Genomic DNA, 12,033 nt, shown 5'->3' with positions numbered 1-12,033 from the left:
GGCTTCCCTCGCAGGTGTGAGGCAAACACCACCTTGCATCTACAGCCCTTAAAATCACGTTGAAATCACAGAATAATTTGGTTTCAAAGGGACATTAAAGATCACCCAGTTCCACCCCCCTGCCACGGGCAGGGTCACCTGCCACTATCCCAGGTTGCCCCAAGCCCCGTCCAACCTGGCCTGGAGCACTTCCAGGGATGGGGCATCCCCAGCTGCTCTGGGCAGCCTGTGCCAGCGCCTCAGCACCCTCTTGGTGGAGAATTTCATCCTACTATCTAATCTAAATCTACTCGGGGGCAAAAAAGTGGTTGAGTGCCCCAGCCTTCTCCATACCCCTAGTAATCAGATCTCCTGTTTCCTTCTGGAGAAGGTCTACATTTTTCCTAGTCTTCCATTTATCACCGACATACCTTTTCTTGTTGCCCTTGATGTCCCTGGACAGATTTAAATCTGTCAGGGCTTTAGCTTCCCTAACCTGACCCCTGGCTGCTCAGTTTCTCTATATTCCTCCCAGGCTGCCTGTCCTTGCTTCCACCCTCTGTAGGCTTCCTTTTCATGTTTGAGTTTGTCCAGGAGCTCCTGTTCATCCATGCAGGCCTCCTGGTGTATTTGCCTGACTTGCTCTTTGTTGGGACGCATTGCTCTGAGGAGGTGATCCTTGCATATTAACCAGCTTTCTTGGGCTCCTCTTCCCTCTAGGGCTTTATTCCATGCTACTCTACCGAGCAGATCCCTGAAAAGGCCAAAGTCAGCTCTCTTGAAGTCCAGGGTAGCAAGCTGGTTGTGTGTCCTCCTTGCTGCCCTGAGGACCTTGAACTCCACCATTTCACATTCCCCACCAGCCCCTGCTTGTTGGTGAAAACAAGGTCCAGCATAGCCCCCCTCCTCGTTGGCTCCTCCATCACTTGGAGAAGGAAGTTATCGTCAACGCATCCCAGGTACCTCCTAGGTTGAAGAGGGGGGACACACAACCCCATTATCTTTCCTACCCCCTAACAACCAGAAGGTAAGGCAACCGCTACCACTCCGCAGCCACACACTTTGCTGTCAGAAGCCACAAGAGGGCATTAGCTTTATATTTTTCCCTACCCAGAAAAATCCAAGACGATTACTGGAAAACGTTCCATTTTCCGATGCCCAAGTAGAACTGTGGGAATATTAGCTTGTGGATCCTGCAGCCCTAAGGAGACAGGCTGGCTAATAATGGTGAGCCTGACTTTCTTTTCATTCTTGGCATTTGGCTTTTTAGTCGCCTCTGTGGAGCAAGACGAAGGCGGAGAGCGTTCCTTCTATGTGGGAAAAGAACATTTTGAAAATTAAAAAAAAAAAACCAACAAACCCAACAAACAAACCCAACCCACAACATTGCCAGTGCCTGCAGAAACTGAAGAAGAATTAAAAGCAACATCTTTGAAAACGTTGCAAAACACTGTACCGATTACACCTCCTGTGTCAACAATTTTTTTTAGGTAATGAAAGTAGGTTCTGTGTGCCTGCTGGCATCCCACACTTCCTTCTGAGTTTGATTTCGAAGGAGATATTTCCTACCCTGACAGCATCTGTGCTCATGCATGTCTGGTGTCACTCCAAAGCGTCCCACTGTCCTTAGCAGAGTTCACTGTCTGGAGCACAGTTACGCTTGCTGGATTATGGCCGTATGCTGTAAGTACCCTGCAAGAGTACAGAGATACTTTTCAACCGTGAAGTGCCATTATGCCCAGCCCCCTAAATGAAAAGATCATGCAAACCTGATGAATGTTGTCGCTGAAGCAGAAAACAAATTGGCAGCAGAGTGCCCCTTTGTCTTCTGAGTAGTTTAAAGTTTTCAGCAATATCAGTACTGAAATAGAAATAGGTAAAGAAATCAATAGAGACCAATGCATATAAAAATAAGCCTTTAGACTGGTGTTTAGAAGAAGAAAGTGCTATAAAAAATGTTACAGCAGCTACAGTCCACCCAGAAGTGAAAGATAATGTTTGGTCTGTAAGGACTGGTGCAGCAGAACCTAAAAAAAAAATAAATAAGGAAACCTTGAAGCAATTTTATAAAGATTTATTTCCTTTCTGTTTTGTGCTCTCCTGGGCTGCCTGACACATTTGGAAGAGAATCCAGAGAGCAGCTTTCTGGGACAGGAGGCCAGGTACATGTAGACAGAGTCGAGACTTTGCTTTCCCGGCACAGGGCAGCACCGTGCCCTTGGCGAGAGGCAGTGTCAGGGCTGGGGGGTGAGTGCAATGGGGCATCCTGGTGCAGACGACAGTAAGACCCGGCCCTGACTCCCTGCACCCCCCGGATCTGTGCATATCCCTGCCAGGCTGCAGCAGGGACATCACCCCCAGCCACGATGAGACACATCCCAGTGGCAGAGGCTGACATTTCACATCCCAGAGGCTACTGCAAAAAGCATGTCCTAGGGAAGTATGATACCCTGAGGAGGGCAAGGGCAGACCTAGATTGGCATTTGGCTTGTGCTGGTTTCCTTGTGCTATACAAATTGTTGGTAGACACGGCCCTGATCCTGGTGTCCCTGTGTGAGCTGCCCTCCTCGCAGAGTGAGGAAGCTCCGGAGCAGTCGTGCAGCCTGCCATCACTTCTGGCCTCCCCCTGTAAGAGGCAACATAATGGAGTAGCTCAAAAAACGTTCCCCAAACAGCTTTCTGGAGTTCAAACCACGTGCCTTTAGCTGAAACCATGGCTCGGGGGAAAATGCACCCACTCTGTAGGAGGAGCCATCCTGGAGGTATTTAACAGCCAGCAAATGTATGGGAATCAGTGGTTAAGAGACAACGGTGAACAAGGAATGCAAGAAAAGGAAGAATGAGAGGAGCAGCGTGTCCTCAGCCAGTTCCCAGGGGGAAGAGGCTGCTCACCGCTGGTCCAGTTCTCAGCAAGGGTTTGCCCAGAAATCTTCCCCCCAGATGGACGCAGAATGGACTTTCCAATTCCCTGTGCTTTCTCCCTCCCCTTTGTCTGCTTTCCAGGGGGCTCCTGGCCTCCTGCGATTCCCTGCCTTCCTTCTTTTCCTCTCACCACGTGCCAAATTTGATTAAAACGTCACTGGTCTCTGCCAGTTCCTGAGACAGAAGGAGAAGAGAGGAGAGGATGGAAAACAAAAAACAACTGGCCTTTTCTCTCCTGCCTTCCCAGACTTTGCCCAGGCTGCATGAGGTCTCGTCTAGGACACTGCTGTGCGTGTTCTGGGGCGGCCAGGGCCCCTGCCGGGGAGCAGCAGACCCGCGTCCCTCCTGATGGCAGCACTTGGCTCCACACGATGCTTGTGAGCTGACCAGTGGTTTCCTTGCCTTTGCTTCTCCTCTCCAGCCTCAGCAGCAAGCACAGCATCCTGGAATGGTGCCGGGGTCCTGCATCCATCTGCATCAGTGAGTGCCTCTCAGTGACGCCCCGGAGGGGAAACAAGCCATCGGGCACAAAACAGAGGAGACTGTATAAGCCCGTCCAGCAACATGGGGTGCTATGGCCCTGCAGCACCAGATCTCTGCCAGCGTTCAGCAGCAGAGATCCTCACCTCCTGAGCAAAGGGGAAAATAAAAAGACACAACCAGGGAGCTCTCATTCTCTCCACTGGCCCCATAAAATGAGGAGATGAAAATATTGGCGGATCTGTCCTTAAACTAATTAAAGGCTGACAAATGAGGCAACATGGACACTGGTCCATGACAGCCATGAGTGATTTTCCCTGCATTTCCACTCTGCTATTTAATATTCATGAAAGGCCAAAAAAAGCCCGTATCACCATTTGAAGGCTAACTAGGAAACAAAAGCTACAGAAGAGGCTTAGGGGATCGAGCCAGCCACAGTCACACTGTGTATTTCTGGAGGTGCAATGAGCCCCAGGTCAGCAGGGAGGGCTGCATCCCCCCAGCTGTGCATCCACATGAGACCACTGCCTGTGCCATGAGCTGAACCTTTGACATCCCTATGCAGGGGCTTCTACAGAAGGGGAGTACAGGGAAAAGGGATCTCTGGCCAGGGCATTGCTCTGCCACATCTTCCCCTGCTGTCCCAAACAGCCAAGTTGAACTGTGAGCAGCTGAGGGTAATCAGAGCCATCCAACTTCAACTGCTCAAACTTCATCAAAACTGAGCAAATCCCTTAATCAACCGACCCAGAAAGGTGGAACATGCAGCCCTTCAGCCGTGAGGAATTCAGCCGCCAGCACCCCACCTATGTGCACATGCCTGAGTGTGTCTACAGGTGTCTGGGAGACAAACTGATCTGAATCCTCTCCACGAAGAGCCCTCAGGTTGTGAGGGAGGGCTGGAAACTCCATCTCTCTTCCTTGGGGGATTTGATGTACTTCCAAACCATTTGGAGCTTGCCAGGTCCTCCAGCTCAAGGGGAAACAACAACAAAGCGCATTAATCGAATGGATTTCAGGTTCCCGCTGCCAGCACGTGGCTGCAGCACATTCACTTCCTGAGTTGACATCTGCCATCGTGCAGAGACGTGTGGATGCCAGCCCTCACATAGCAGCAAAAATACCTTCTGCAGCTAACCCACTCCAGCGAAGCCAGGATGGAGCCGATCGCACATGAGGATGAAAAACAAACCTCATCTCTGCAGCAGCGAAATCCCAGTGGGAAGGGCACACCTCCAGTCTGCCCAGCCACCTTTCCTGGTCCAGGGTCCTTTCCCACCGCCACCCTCCATCCCTTGGTGACCAAGCCAAGACAGAGCTAAAACATAATAAAGATCCCTACAGCCTTGCAGCCATACCATCCAGGGCAGTGGCATACCTGGTGTCTTCCGTATTCTTCAGAGCTGCCTTCTCCTCTTTAATATGATCTATTTTGAAGGCCAGATAATAAGGCCATTAATTCTTTGGCTCATGCTGTGAACTATTTAATGGAACATGACAAGAAAACAGTGTTTCTTTCCTGGGAGTAATTATTGTTTGACTTTAAGTCTTTACCTACGGCAATAGCTGTAAGGAGAATAGTCCCATTAAAGGCAGGTGGGGACTTTAAATTCTAAGAAACGATGACCATTTTTTTCACCTGAAAGACATCATAAATGACCATAGCTGGACCAGTTAATTTATACCCAATTTCAGAACATTTAATGGTGCTTCTTTTCATTGCTGAACCAGCACTCAGAGACACTAATAGCTGGTGTTTTCCCACATCGCACCTCTTCCCGTGTCTGGAGCTGGGCTGGCCGTGGGGCTGAGCAAGCAGGAGGCAACAAACTATTCCTGCACACAGGGACCTTCCAGAGAACTTGTCATTTCCAAGAATCGTTTTTTTCCAACAGCAAAGAGAGCATGTTTCAGGATGAAATATTTTCCCTGGGTCGGAGTAACTGCCCCGTGTTCCTCAGCTGTGGCAGAGGGATGCATCCTGCAGCTGAAAGCAGTGCTCAAGCATATGCTTATATTTCAAGGAGGAGCTCAGTTAAAGCCAACCACATGTGAAAACACCAAGCAGACAAGATGCGCTGAGCCGTCAGGGCCTGATTCGGAGTCTGCTGCAGTCCCTGGAGAAGATCACGCTGCCGTTGGGCAACACGTGGACCTGGCTCCCAACGCCGTCTGCCTGCAGCCAGCAGCTCTCGCTGATGTCAGCTGGGCTCTGGGGGCATTGCATGGCCGGAGGGGGTCCACGTGGCAGTCTCAGACAGCAATGCAAGGCCAACAACCAACACCTCATGGAAGGGATTTGAAAAAGAAGCTTCAAGAGAGAGATGGATGGGGGGAGAACGGGGAAGAAAAAAAGACAGAGGAGGTGTGAGAGCAGCAAGCAGACACAGAGCCCTGACCTTGAGGCTGCATCAAACAAATACTTTGCTTCTACTTTCACTCCTCACAATTGCAGATCCTGCTGGAAAATCCTCATCAAGCATAATTAGTTTATATGGGTTTACTGTATAGGGTTGTGAGCGCTTCTCCCTCTGGTTTATTATTGTAGGGTTGCTCCCGATTGCTAGGCTACGCAGTGTTGCTGTTGGCGCTGAGGGATGTTGGCTGCATCGGAGCCCACATGTGCAGTGGTAGGTGACTCATGAGATTTGGACCGAGCATTTCAGGCTGCTTTTAAAATTTCTTGAGAAGAACATTCCCTTCTGCTGAGGCATGGTCCCAGCCACCGCAGCTCTCCAGCAACCCACACAGGCACCCTGGGCAGGAGCGAGTCCTGGGCAGCCCCACTTGGGATCTGAGCACCCACACAACTCACAGCTCGGTGGGTGAAGAGCCCTGGAGGCACTGCCATGCTGCTGCCCATCACATGCCAGGGGCTGCTGGGGGACACGGTGGCCGGGGGGCAGCCCCACTCCTCATCCAAATCAGCCGCAAGCTCTCATCACAGCCCATTTTCCCAGGAATGCTCGAAAAACAGCCACATCACCAGCAGATTTCCCTTTTCAGAGCAAGCCCCTGGGGGAATCTCCCGCTAAATATTGCTCTCCCGACAGACCACCCTCCCTCGTGAATCAACTGCTCTTTTGTGCGCAGCCCAAACGCATGCTTTTGCCATTTTTATTGGTTGGATGTTGCTTCCTCGGCTCTTGGCACCCACAAGGGCATGGTCTGAGTGCCTGCTTTGAACTAGCAAGCGCCAAAAGTGATGGAGGCTCCACGGGTGAAAAAACTACCCCTGGGGAGCCACATCCCTCTGTGTCCTGGGGGACCTGGGGAGGTGGCTTTCCCTGGAGCCAGGGGCTGGGCTGCAGCTCTGGGAAGTGTGTAGGAGTTCAAGAGTTCAGCCACGGCTGACGTGAAACATCTCCAATCTGCAAAATTGGCCTGAAAAAAGCTGTGTCCCAACCATTGGCTTCTCTTTAAAGTTAAAATCCCAAAAGCGGATAACAAACTTGGAGCCGACCAGCACCTCTCCAGACAGGTTTTACACAGAACTCAGCTCTCAGCCGAGAAGCAGCAGCCCACAGCTCCCATCTCCTTTGTTTTAACAATATTTTTCTCCAGAATTGAAAGAGCTACAGGGGAACCACAGCTCATCAACAGCTTTGTGTATTCACTGGCAAACACTTACCTAAAGCCCAGACCTCTGCATCTTGCTTCCCCGATTTGCTCCTGGATTTTCCATGACTCCCCAGCCTGCAGCTCCTGGTAGCCCTCAGAGACACCGAGTGGCTACAAACTACGGTACAGGTACACAAGAGCCTGGTAACTGTGAGTGTCATGCTAGAGAATGGCCTTACCTCTCGTCCCCACCCTTAAGAAGTCCCAAGATACCTCCAATCAGCCCTTCAGGTAGCTGCTAGATCCCTGGATAGTAATAAATGTGGGGATTCCAGCTTGCACAGATTTAATAAAAGGAAAAACTGTTCCTCAGAATTTGCCCTTTAACAGCAACTTTTCTGGGACAGAAATCCCATTTTGTCCCAGTTTGCACAGCACCTTGCAGAGGGTGCTCTGCAGAGTGAACAAGGCTCAGGATGATGGCTGGGGCAGGGGCTGTGTTTTGGGGTGCATTGCCCTCTGCTCTGGGGACACAGGGTCCAACTCTGCTCCCACACCTGTGACTCTCTCCAGCTTGCATCGAGCACCTCAGAAGTGACTGAGGTTGCAATGGTGAGCAGAGGTAGCACCTGCAGCAAACAGGCACAGGTGTTACAGAGCAAGGCTGAAATAATCTCTCTCTAGTCTAGTTTGCTTTCTGTAAACGTGGTATTCAGGCTATTGCCTTGCTTGCATAAGCTGCCAGCCCATCTCAGACCTCCTTGCCAACTTCTGCCAGATTTGGTGGAATCCCAGGGGGAAGCATTTGAAAAAGTTTCATGAAAGCATGCAACTGGATAAAGCCAGAAAGATGCTGTACTATCACAAGCAAAATAGCAAGCTGCAACAAAGGCTTTACCATTGGTCAGATTCTACTGTCCATGCTGTTTCTTCAGCCTCTCAAGTCCAGACCACACTGCTCCTCATCTCTGCTACATCCAGGTTCTTCCTTCTCAGGGCTCCTACTCCACCCAGCTTCTTCCCCTACACTCCTCAGGGCTATTTAACCACTTTGCAGGAATGACCTACAGCTGCACATCGTCCATGTCAATCAACCCACTGCCTTCTCGGCAAGGCCACAGCCATATATTATCAATGTCAATCAACCCAGTGCCTTCATTCCTCTACACTGTACCTGTCCCGTCTTGGAGAACTGGCAAACAGGGTCAGCACAACCCTACGAGCCATCAGTGATCCCACGCTGCCCTGTCCTGGGGCTGGGCTGGCAGCCAGGTGCTCAGACACGGCTTCAACCTGCCATCTAGTGTTTTCCTCCCTGTACCAGCTGCCAGAGCCTGCAGCAGGCAGGGAAACACAGCCCACGATTCAGTTCAGCTGCGAGGCAGAAGGAGCCACAGCGACATCTCCAACGGGACTCCTGAGAGCAGCGGGGCGAGAGGGTCTGCCTGGCTCCCATCACCAAAAGCAGATGCAACAGCCTGGGTTAGACACTATAAAATCCCAGGTGTTGGTGCCCACAGGCACTGATCCCCTCCTGGTTGCTGCCAAGGATGCCCTGTGCCCTTCGCAGGTGTGCAGGCAGTGGTCGGGGATGCTGTCTGTACCCACCTCCTCCCAGTCACTCTCTAGCCAGGACTGGGAGCTTGCCACATGCTCACTACATCACCGTTGCAGCTGCTGGAGCTCAATCTGGAACGTCTCACACCCGTGTCCGGACAGAACGGACAGCCTGCCAGCTCTGGCAGCACCCTGTTTTGCTCCGCATCCTGCAGCGCTTCAGGATCAGGTTTGCAAACGGGGCTGGGGGCAAACCTGAAGGTAAGCTGGGCTTTGCCCTGGCATTTGCAAAATGCAGGCAAGGCGCTGTCCTGCTGGCTGGCCCCCCTTCAGAGCGGGCCCCACCAGGGAGGGCCGAGTCCCCGCCTGACCTCACTTCAGCATCTGGAGCTGCTCGAGGCTGCCCAGCGCTGCAGCTCTGACAGCAGGACCCCCATCGACACACTCCCCCTTGCTGGGCTCCTGCTCTGGTTCGCCAGCAGCAGAGCAAGCAGACAGGGGGATCAGCAGGGAGATTAAGGGCGTTTCAAGGCTACAAGGAGTTTTTGCTGTTCTTTTTTTCCTCCCTCTTTCCAAAACTAATTTTTTCCCACAGCACGGCTCATCTTTATCAGCAATGAGAGCTTGACTCTCACTGCTGGTGAGCCCCCCTCCCCGTGCCTCACAGCTCTCCATTGCTGTCTGCAGTCTGTGTCCCTGAAAGCCAGCAGCAAGATGAGAACCCCAATGTGATGCCTATGTGAAGGGGACATCTCAGAGAGACACCCCCTGTCACAGACACGGTTGTCAATCGTACCAGGCAGCTCTGGTGAGAGCCTTGCAAGGGCTCCACCGAGCCCACGTGGAAACATTACACTAATGCAAAGTGCTACCTGGATGAGTTGGGAAATGGCAAAAATCGGAGCTGATTGATGAAGCCTGGTGGGTCTGGGCATCAGAATTTTAAAAAAACAGCTCGCTGCTTCTTTGGTTAAGGGTTGACCTGATGTTTCTTCCACAAACACAGCAGGAAACTTTCTAGGAAAGCCCTCCCCTGCTGCCAGGGGGAAAATCCCAGCTCCTAAGTTGCCCTGATGGCTTATGAACTTGTCACTGTGTCTATCAGATACTTGTCCTTTTTCCTTATACTTTGTTCCTAGGAATCTCAGACATTAATTGCCCATGGTTACAGAATGTCCAGACAGGATTTTATAGCACTGCTGAGCAAGTGCCATATTCCAAGGAAATAGAGCATCCAGCTTAGCCACTGGCTTAAAACTGTTTACAATATCAGCAATTTTGAAAATAGAAAGATTAAATTAGTCCAAACAAAAAGACTCACGCTAACCACCACAGAATGATGTCATATAAACAGGGAAGGGGTGGCCACCGTTATTGTCAGGACTCAGATGGAGCTGCCAAAGAAAATAATAAGGTTATTCTTCCCTTGAAGGTTTCAGGTTTTGACCCCAAAGCAGATGCAGGTGGACTACCTGGGATGCACCCCCTGTGTCCTCACACCGTGGTTCCTGCGGGCGCTGCCCTGAGGCCGGGAGAAAGGTGACACAGAGGCATCAGGGTGAGCAGTGCCACAGCCCATGGGACAGGGTGGGCCGTGCTGGGGTAGCAGCACCCCCAGCTCTTCTGCAGATGTGCTGCCTGGTCTCAGGGACAAACCGTGGCCGTCTTCACCCGGGTCTCCAGAGACAGAGTAATGTGCTGGGTGGGTTAAGGGAGTTAAGAAACAAAGGAGCTTTGGGAAAAAATCCTTCCCCTCTCTATGTGTCTGCTTCCATTTGTTAACTTCCCTTTCAAAATGTAACGGAGTTTGACATCAGGTGGTAAATTATCCCTGGGCTCTTTAGAATAACAGATTACTTGTGCATATAAGCCACAGTGGTTTATTTGTTTTGTAAACCAGAGCCTCTCCTGCTGCTCCAGCACACACTCCCTCCCTGAGCTGAAATCCAAGCCCTTTCCACTGAACAGAAGTGCTATTCATTCCCCTGCCCCATCAGCTCCATCCCCTTTGAGAATCCCCCTCCGGCGCCCCCGCAGCCACCACTCATGCACACACCAAGGCTGGTGCTGGGCAGCCCCAGGACACACAGAGAGGACAGTCTCGGAGGCTCACAGTTGAGGCTGGTGCAAGCATTTTTGGATGTGATGTTTTGCCCCTGCCCTCCATCACAGAGTGAAGTTTTGTCAGTAGGATGCCCCTGGGGTCCCCACTGCCACCTGGGACCGGAGCTGTGCAGCCCTCCGTGGGCTCAGGTGCTGTGCGCTGCACTTGGTGCCAGCAGCTGCTGGCCGCCTGGGGACAGAAGTGACACGGCAGCCGCTTCTATGTCTCCAAATGCTCTACAAAACCAACAGGCACCAGGGCACATCTCTCTGGCCGATAGCCGTGATGCAGACAGGAGAGCTTAGGTGAAAAAGGCATGCACGGGCATGGGCAATGACACGGACCGTTGGTGCACCCCAGGGCCAAAGGGCTTTGGGACAGCAAGGACAAGATCTTGCGGGGACAAGGAGGCTGAGCATCTACAGCACACAGGCAAAGGGAATGCAGCCTGGCCAGCTATACTCGTGCTCCAGTGCTTTTAAAATGGCAAAGGGGTGTTTCACACCAAGTCCGCAAGGCCACGGGTTTTGAATGCCCCGTTTCAAGCAGGCAGCTAACACTGCCTTGCTCCTCCACGGAGAAGGCAGCGGGACAAAGCTCCCTTGTCACCGTGCTCTCCCCTGAGAAACAGATGGCAGGTTTTCAAGGAGGAATAGCAGCTTGGCAGGAGATAGAAATCAAAACCAAATGGAAAGCAACCTCTTGAGGGGTGTCCCCCTCCTCAAATGCCGATAGGAAAACACGCAGGCAGGCTCTGAGGTGGGCTGTGGGACACGGCACAGATCAAGGGAGGACACCCCTGCCCCAGAGGCAATGCCCGCCACTGCCTCCCCTCTCCTTTGCTGATGTAACTGGCCCCAAGAGCATCAATATGACATAAAAATCATGAACTTATTTGCCTGTTATCGCCAGTTCACTCTTCAACTTTCCATTGCCCCCATAAAAACTTCCTCCAGGGGCCAGCAGGTTTGATGGAATGCTTTGCCTGGCTCTCCCCACCCATTGCATCAATACCTCCAGGCTGCAGAGCATCACGACGTGGCGTAGCCTTTCTGTGCGATTAACTGAGAGCCCTGCTGGGCTCAAGATGCAAGGCTGAACCACACGCTATCCCAAATGCGTTCCAGATGATAGCAGAGCGGTGTGCAGCAGGGTCCAGTTTTGCAAGGCTGCTAGAGCAACACCTCATAATAACTTTCCACTGGCCAGAAAAGTTTTAATCTGGGGGACATTTCTATTTGGGGACCAGTTGCTTTCTGATCATGGGGCCAGCTGCAGAGCTCTCTATCAATTTTTTGGTTCATGCTGCTCCTCGGGAAAGGGCAACACCATTTCCCAAAGAGTTAGATGGACTAGATTATATCGCATGGATTACAAGAACGACAAGAAGCCCCATCATGGACAAGGTTGCAAATGCAAGAGGTGTCAAG

The 12,033-nt window shown here is 51.7% G+C and overlaps 1 long non-coding RNA gene across 1 annotated transcript in view; it reads right to left on the bottom strand.

Moving 5' to 3' along the window:
• LOC308069103 overlaps positions 1-11,418 on the bottom strand; it is a 30,333-nt gene extending 18,915 nt beyond the window's left edge. Inside the window, exon 1 of the long non-coding RNA XR_013930288.1 lies at positions 1,090-11,418. This is a non-coding gene — a long non-coding RNA (uncharacterized lncRNA). The remainder of the gene's footprint in view (positions 1-1,089) is intronic.
• Positions 11,419-12,033: the final 615 nt, after the last annotated feature.

Source organism: Falco punctatus (assembly GCF_963210335.1).
Source record: "Falco punctatus genome assembly, chromosome: 9".
In the NCBI taxonomy this organism is placed as follows: Eukaryota; Metazoa; Chordata; class Aves; order Falconiformes; family Falconidae; genus Falco; species Falco punctatus.
This window is presented reverse-complemented; position numbering and strand designations above follow the sequence as displayed.